Source organism: Oryzias melastigma, linkage group LG6 (genome assembly GCF_002922805.2).
Source record: "Oryzias melastigma strain HK-1 linkage group LG6, ASM292280v2, whole genome shotgun sequence".
NCBI lineage: Eukaryota > Metazoa > Chordata > Actinopteri > Beloniformes > Adrianichthyidae > Oryzias > Oryzias melastigma.
The window spans coordinates 14,528,773-14,538,081 of record NC_050517.1 but is presented as its reverse complement, the minus strand read 5'-3'; positions in this window follow the sequence as shown (position 1 = coordinate 14,538,081).

The window sequence follows — 9,309 nt, the reverse complement described above, 5'->3', positions numbered from 1 at the left end:
CCTGACACGCTCCATGAGTTAGCCAATGGTCATGGCTGGCAGAAAATAGTTGTGGCTACACACTGTAAGATCAGGCAGCTCTTGCCATGAGCTAATAATTCCATGTGCCTTATAGGCAAGTGTTGAAGGAGTGTTGCCTGTTTATTTATAGGAGTCTCCAAGGTTCCAGCACAGGGGTTTGCACTTTAATGCTGGATTCAATTACAGCTCTGCCGAAAGACTAAAATACAACATTCATGTAGACATAAACATGAGTATAATACCTGAATATGTGAAGTTTGTGTTCAATCAATTTGAGTATGTTTATTAACCTTTGCGTCAGCTACAAAACTATCAAAGCATTTTTTGTTTCACAATGAAGGAAGTCACATTTCAAAGTGTAACCAGGTTTTTTTTATTTATCACAAACATAATTTGTCATCTCTGCCTTTGCTGCAAGGTAGCCAGGAAAATGTAAAAGCAAGAAATTGACACTAAAAGCAAAATTCAAGTTCCAGAAATAAGCTTGATTAAAGATTGCATCATATGCTTGTGGTCGATCAAAGATTTATAACTCTGTTCTGAATGTCAGGCAAACACAATCTAAAGACAGTATTTCTAAAAACAAGCAAAAGTCTGGTCCAATGTGACTGCTCAGTTGTATATTTACATTGTAGAGATCACTAGCACATGGACTTGTGGCAGGTGAAGTGCAGAAAAAAAAAACAAGAAAATGTTGGAGTTCAAGTTGAGTTTTAGAACAAGGTAGAGCTTGTGAAGTGCTTGTGTAAATGTGGTAGTTCCTGTGAGGAAAATAATCAGTAAAGAAAATCCACTCACAGCCTTGAAAGGCCTGAAATTATTTGTCCTGGCTAAAGGTTTTTGCTGATTTTGCCAAGAATTTTAAAAGCTTTTCAACAAAACATGACACAGTTTAACCAGGAGAATTTTTTTATTTATTTTAATTTTCTTTTGATTTCCTTTTCTTTTCCCTGACAGATTAATTTTTACATGTACATTTTTGCTAACCATCCAACACCATTGGTGCTTTGAATTTGAGGAGGTGGAAATGTTTAAGACCCTTCAAATTGTTTTGAACTGTTGAGCCAAAATATCTGCTTCATTTTTCAAGTTTGAAAGAAGCTCATCTAAACTCTAATGTTGTTATGGGCAGCCGTGGTGCAGAGGTAGGGGAGGTGATAGAGTTGTACATACATTTATCTTATATTTGCTTTGTATGATTTTAACCTTTTTTCTCTTTCTGCTCATTCGAGGTCTTGCTCAGCTGGTATCTGGAAGGATGCAGTCATCCCAGACTGAAGGCTGTCTGGAGGCTGACATGTTACAGATACTCGAAGATGCTGACGAAGACCTATTGCATTGAACTATGACATTGATGATAGTAGAACCAGTTTGAGGCTGTTTTTCCTTCCACACCTTGAGAGCAGCAAATGTAAATAAAATAAGACCGCCCCTGAAAGGTTATAAATATGGAAACCCTGAACCAAGATCTTCAGAGTGGGTGGAGACTGGTTTGAACATTCTCTGTCTGTTCTCCTTGTGCAAGTAAAATCTGATTTAAGAACTGACCCCTCTCTTGTCTTCCTTTCAGAGAAATGTTTCAGGTTGTTTGAACCTAACAGGAGGTTAACCTCAGATCAGAAGGTCGCAGGCTCGGTTTCTGTCTTGGGCAAGATGCTAAATCCCACATTGCTGCTGGTGGTTATAGGTTGGTGCCAGTGTTTGGCAGAGGAGCTGCCATCAGTTTGTGAACGGTGTGAATGGGTGAATGGAAGTGCTTTGGGCCTTCTAATGCTGCATTCACGCCAGATGCGATTCGTGCTGCAGGGGCGTCGAGTTTTAATGTTAAGTCAATGTACAGACGTGATCTCAGGTCTTGTGGCACAATCTGAGTGTTGGCTTCGGAGCTTATCAACTAATCAGGGATTCGGCTTTGACATTTTCAGTGACTAGATCAAAGGCTTAAAAAAATATCCAATATGGCCACTCAATGCGGGGATGTTTGTTCTGAAATTCCATCCATTTTCTTAACCGCTGGGGTTGCGGGGTTGTCGAAGACTGTCATGTTTACTGTTTGATAAAGGTGGGGTACACCCTGGATAGGTCACCAGTCTGTCACAGAGGCCATGGAGCTGGAACAATTGAGCCTGCTAAGCTAGCCAGCTGCCCGGTGGACAGTAGCGAGCTCCACCACGCAGGGACCGGCAGAGCCAGCTAGGTCATCTCCCTGGCAGGGGAGCTCGCTATAGTGGCCCATAGGCGGTTGGCTGCTGGGCAGACGGAAAACCTCCGCTGGTGCCGTCATAGAGGGCGCGACCGCTCTTGCTCCACGGGCTTATGATGTTTTTCTTATTTTCATGAAGAGAATATTTTTTCTCCTCTTGGGTTAATGCTCAAACTGAACCAAAGACAGATGGCAATAATGTCTAAATCGGCCGTCAGGTGCAGCTTTAGCTACACGAGTGAAGTACACTACACTGGGAAAGACTCTGAATGATCTGGTGAACCCAGATACCAGCACATCTAGAGCTATCCAAAACATATAAACCCAAGCTATTCGCACAACACCATCCATGTTTTCTAAAATTTGGTAATAAATGAAGTCCAGAAAAACTTTTGCGGCTGCTCCGCGACCGGGGCGTTAAGGCGTCGAGCCAACACTTTCATACCCCACTTCACTTATAATTTTTGACATTTTGAGTGTCCAGAACTTGTCGTTTTATGAGGTGATGGCTGTTTGTAAAATAAAGGGTCCGCAACCCTCGGGACGTGGTACCAGATGTGGACTGGTCCTCGGGACAAGTCCAGGGAACTGGGCATGAACCAGACGTAACGTGAACGTGGGTTAGGGTACCGATACTGGGTTAGGGTTCCCGGTGTACTCCGCGTCCTGGTACTGGACCGGTTCCAGTTTGCATCAATTTTAGACATGGAGGGGTCTTTAACCAAACGTCCAAATGTGACGTCTTGGGAATGAGAAAATGTTGGTCGAGCTGTAAATTTGAAATCACATTCGGTATGAATGCAGTATAAGAAGGTAGTACACCTTCTTATGGTACACCATTTACCATTTGTTCTAATAAATCCATTCTGGTCTGCCTGAATACCAAAGATTAAAATCTTTCAGCAAGCTGGAGTGTAAATGTGAACATAAGTACTGGTACAATTCCTATTTAAAATGCAAAAAACAAACAAACAAACAAATACAAAAAGTTTAAAAAATCTGATTATTTAAAATAAAGTGAAGAGGTGCAGACAAAACTTGACATCCCATGACATACTGTTTTTTTATTTTATTCCTGCTTTCTTCCAGGTTCTAGACAGTTCTGCTCCCCCTCTTATGAGCGCGTTGCATAACAGCAAATAATACCAAATAATTTTACAAAGAAAGTGAAACATTTTTCAGGCTTTTCCAGTCAAACCAACACTAGTGGACGCTTTTATTGTGAAAGGGTCCAGTGTCATTTTTAATTTGGTCTTAAATTTCAGCTGTGTTAAATGACAATGTGGGCTTCCTTGTCTGTCCTGCTTTTTGAAAAAATAAAGTTGATTTTTTTTTCTTTACACATCAATAAAAATTACCTCAATACATTCAAGTTTCATTCAACATGTGATTTTTAACACCATTTTGTGGTTTCTGACAATAACTGTGTATAATGTCAAACTGATATCATTTGTGATGACACCCTGTTTTTTTCCACCTAAACAACAATGAAAACAACACAAAACCCAACTTTTTTTAATCAAAGTTTTATTTTTGTTTTCAATTATCTTACAATATTTAATCATTGAGCTTCTTTGACCTGTTTTTCAAAATTTGTAAATATCTGTCAATAAAGTTTGTCCTATAGCAGAATACTTGGGTTTGGATGAATACATTTAACCAATACCTCCAGCTGTTATGCCAAAATTAAAATTTCATTTTGTTTTTTTGTGCTAAAAAAAATACTGAAAATCAGTGTTTTGTGGGGCTTGTCTCACAGTGTAAGCTTCTGTGTAAAAAGGTGTTGAACAAGAGTTTAAGTGAACGTTCAGTGAGTGTTACATTTCATTCATTCACTGGTGCTTCATAAGTTAGAAGCAACATGGAGCTCAATAACGTCCCAGAGGAGGGTTGACAGTTGAGCCATGGAAATCTGGAGATCAATCCAACAACCTTCAAACGCGGGACGAGCGCTCCTGAGAGCAGATCTGTTTGTGTCCCCATGTTTAACCTTTTCACCCTTGAAGAAGCTTCACTGGAGGAGCAGATGGTTCTTTACAATAAAGTACTCCAAAAATGATTGTAAATTTGAAAAAAAGGTGAATCTAAATATTTGGTGTTTGTGATTTTTTTTTTTTATTAATTTTTTGAAACCTGAATGCTTCTGCTATAAAAATTTGCAGTTCTTGAGTCCTTCTTTAAGACACTCATTTTATTTTATTAAACTTTGTGTTGTGAATTTTTTTAAATCAAATTATCTGTAATATTTCAGCCCACATTTGGTGAAATCAACATGTCAGATGGCAGCTGTGGATATATCAGTAAACAAGAGTGAACTGACGTGATCATAAAGTTACACATAAAATTTTACTTTGAAACGTTTGAAGTCAAGTTTGATTGATAACCCATGTGGGGCTTTCTTGGGAAATGATCCCTCTGCACTTGCCTCAGTTAGGATTTTGGATGATACTGGGGTGCTAAAAAAGGGAAAGGCTTGATCAAGGAGTGAAATCAAAATCCAAGACAGGCGTGGGGCAAAACATGCAGAGAGGTAATTCCAAGGAACCCTGCCCTCCAGATCTGAGGCGTCCCGTTTCATATCTTTGCTGTACGCCTCGCTGCCGATCAGCAAAAAACATGAACATCCACTTCGGATGACAGCAGGCTAAACTTGGTGGCTATCAAAACGCAGGAACTGGCAAGTAGCTCTGGATTGGTGTCCGCTTTCAGGGGTGGAAGCCCTGGGATCACAGAGACCTCGGGGGCAGGAGAGATGTGCGCTCTGTTATAGCGGAGATCATTGAGATGGTATGAACACAGGCAGGGAGCAAGCAGGCTAGACCTGCATGTTCCTCACATCAAATTGGTGATTCAAATATGTGCAGCAGCTCCAGCAGACCAGTCTATAATGCTTACTTTGGTATAATTTGTTTAAAATTCCAATAGTGAGACGGCAAAATGTGGTGGCATGTGTGTATATTGATACCTGAATATATACTGATTTGAAAGAAAACAGAAAGTGGATGCTCTGAGTGTAGGAATAAGTTTTGTCAAGGATCTTCTTGATTTTATTTTATTCATTTATTATTTTTTTTACTTCTTTTTCTTGCCCTATTTTTTCTTTAAAGCATAAGTTTGAAATGCCGACCCAAAAACATGTTTTAAAACACAACCAAAAAAAAAGATAAAATGGTTATGGCCTCATTGTTTATATCCTAAACAAAACAGCAAATATTAAAAAACTAAATTAGTAAACTTGCATAACCCAGTCACTATAGTATAAAGCTAATTGTTAAATTAATCATGAACGCTTCAGTTTTATTAACTAAAGTCCTAGTCCGAACATCTTTCGACCTTTTGTAAGCCTTCACAGTGGTCTTGTAATTGTGATTGTCATTTTAAAGGGTAACCAAACCCTAAATCATCTTTTTTTGCCAAATTTTGGACAAATTAAAAAAAAAAAAATAAAACTTGTGAAATTCTTGAAAATATAGTCAAAAATCAACTGTGTCCTGGCTGAATTAAGGTATTACAGCTGAATTTCATGATTAGTCAAATCATATAGGTACCAGTCATTTCAGAAGTCCCACGTCATGATCTGCAGCTCCAGTAATGAGTCCTGTTCCCCACTCCCACCCCTCTGACTGGATTTTCACATTTCGGCTGTGGGTGGAGTCAGCCTCCAACTGTCATGTTTGGTTTCCCTTTAAGCCAAAATAAAAAAATCTGTTGTTTTCTAGGACGTAGTCTCTGCAGAGCAGCAGTAGTTCACTTGAAATTCACCTCTGAGTTGTGGGCGGGACCAATGGTGCAAAGCTGAGCAACTCCGCCCCCCTTCTCCTCTCCATCGCTATGAGCCCAGAGCAGGGAGTTTGTGGCCCACTGTATTTAAATAACAAATTGGTTCATGTTCTAACTAAATTTTTTCGTCTGCTCCCAATTCCCAATGATTTGAATATATTCACAAAAGTTGCTTTTAAACTTGACTATTGATGTATCCTCCATCATCAGAAAAATACCACAAGTTAAAAACACCCAAAACACAATTTTCATTGGAATAGCATCATCTACCCATCTGAGTGTGGATTTAAATGTGTACATGTGATGCTGCATTCACACCGACTGCGTGTGGTGCGTTCAAGAACACGCTTTACGTGGTTTCATGAACACACATGGTTTTCATGCTGTACACGCAGGTACCAGCTGGGTGGGAGGGAATTTCTCTTCTTTGGTGTCTTCTTCTACAATAGGTAAAGTCAAAGCAGTGCAGATCTTGCTCCGGGCGTTTTGTTTTAACAGCTCTGTCCAATAAATGTCCCTCTTGGTGTCTTGTAAATCAGACCCGGAACAAACAGCAACTATTAATTTCTCCTTCATGATCATGTTTACAACGGTTGGCAGACTACTTCCGTGTTTTGAAACGGACACACACGTCACTACCAAATCTGAGTCCCTGATTGGTTACAGTGCTGACCTGCCACTATTCAGCATGAAAAGGTTTGAACTTTCAGAGCACGATCAATGAACGCCCGATTTGTACGTGAAGCCAAAAATCATAGACTTTTCATTGAAAGTGGCCACTTAGACACGAGTCAACACAGCCGGTGTGTATGCACCTTAGACAAAACCAAAAAGTAAATCCAAGAATCCTCTGAAAAAGTGGAACACTTCAATACCAAAAAGTCTGGAAAAGTTGTGCTGATTTTACACAAAAAGATGTTTACTACAGTTCTAAAGAAAAACAGGAGCACCACAATTCTGTGTGAGTACAGTACCATCACAGTCTAAAAAAAATTTGAGACAGTTATTAGTATCAAATTCAGAGTTTGCTCTTGATGTTTATTTTAGCTTGAATTGACATGAGGATATAAATGTTTTTCCTGTCTTGTAGCACATCCTTTTCAGGTTTGATGTTTCTTCTTTCATTTTGAACAGGTGGGGGTCATCACTAAACATACACGCACAAACATGCATGCAGACACTTGGCCTGGGGTTCAGGAGGAGGTGAAGGCCAAAGAGAGTAACTGACAGAAGCTGCCACTGGGATTACCTCACGTCTGTTACCGGTTTGGAAGGAAATCTCCGCCTGAGTATATTTAGACAAAAACGACACCTAAACGTTAAAAAACGTGTAATATTTGTACAACCAGAGATATAACGGAGACAAATCCATATTGATCTCCACAGTCGTTGATTAGAAAGCAGATGTTCTCTGGCTGCCAGTGAACCGACTATCTTATTACAGAGGGAGTCTCCTGCCCTCATAGGTCGAGCCATTAATAACGATGGGAGGTTCCTCCCTGTCAGCAATTGTGCACCCTGCCATCTTCGTGGCATGTGTCCCTCAGGCCTCGCCTCGGTACATGCAGCCACTTTTAAGTCGGGGCGCACGAGACCGTCGCTCTCTCTCTCGCCGCATGTGTTTATGTGACGCCAAAGGCAATCAAAACATGGCAACACAAGACACATCGAATGAAACAATGATCAAGGACGAACGAGGATTGGTAATTACAGCGATGATGGGAAAGTATCCTTAATGATCGCTAATTAAAGTAATAAATCTGGACATCTCCTCCGTGGTATTGACTGATTTACATTTCCACGGTCACGTGTCGTCTTTTCAGTTTGTTTGTTATTGTTTGTTTCCTTGGATACTGTCAGTGGGCGACACTTCTGTATGACCCAGACTAACATTTGATGCCTATAAGGAAACACCGGAGCAGCAGGCGACACAGAGGTCCAAAACAGACATTTGACTGAAACCTAAAATTGTGTCCTTCATAAAAAAGGACGACAAAAATGTGTCTTTTAAAGGACTTTATAGTAAACTATAGGGTTTATAATGGATTGCCAACCATCCAGGTTGGTTAACGTGGGCTTTGTTGTTGTACTTTTACATTTATAACTGCAGCGTCTGACACAGAGCTTTACAAAAGCAGTGGAGTGAAAAAGAGGGAGCTAAAAATAGATCACAATGCAGCAGTGGACATAAGAGTTCGCTGTGTGGAGTCAGCTGAAGTGAGGAGTTTGGAGCAAACAACAGCCAATCAAAATAATCTTTCAAATTTATGAAAATAGATATGAGTATGTCAAAAAAGAAAAATATATATAGATATTTGAAGATATTGTTAAAAAGTTACTTCTTCTTCTTTTTTTTTTTTTTTACAGTATCTTGGAGTTTTGACGCAACATTAACCCCAGAACACTTTCACTATAAAAAGTTACACCGTCACTTTTATTGGGTAATTTTTACCTGATTTAATATACCAAATAAAAAGTATTTCTCATAAAAAAATAGATTAAATATGACAACACATGATAAATGAAAGTAGTTTTATTTTAATGTCAACTGTGGTTTATGTAACAAAAATAAAAACATAGGAAGATCCTAAAATCATGGTTGAAAATTACTGAAAAATTAGAAATTTGAGACCAAAAAAATCCTAAAAAATTAAATAATAATACTGGAGACTTGGCTTTTGGTCCATCCAATTCTGAGACATGTGAGACTTTACCCAGGGACCCATGACACTCAGAAAAACGCATCATATTGAAAATCATGTAAATACTTCAGCTCAGGTGAGAATCACCGAGCTAAAGTGATCAAGGCTTAATGGAGGCAAGGGTTACTGCACAAACATTGGTGCTTTAAATGGTTTGAAATCAGATAGAAAAGGTGAATTTTACAACTTGAAAATGAAATGGATACTGTAGGCTGTGACAGGCAAACAGACACATCTGTGTTAGGTAAATGTGTATATTTAAAATTTCTGTTTGCATTAGCATCTTCTTTCCTGCCTGCTTCTACCTATGTTTTTTACTTAAATAATAATTTTAAAAGGATGCCATATATTTCCAATTATACCAAAACATGCCTAAAATGAGGCTAATTCCATTCTGATCAAGTAAAAAAAATCAAAAGAATACAAATTTTCACATTTACATAACCTTTCCCCTTATTCTCTTCAAAATAAAACAATGCAATTGATATTTATCTGTATTTACACTTACAAATGTGGCCAAAACAACCAGTTGTTGGTCATTTATCTGTTTTTTCATAATCATGCTCTTTGCATCCTTAAAACTTTTCATCAATCAATGTGTAA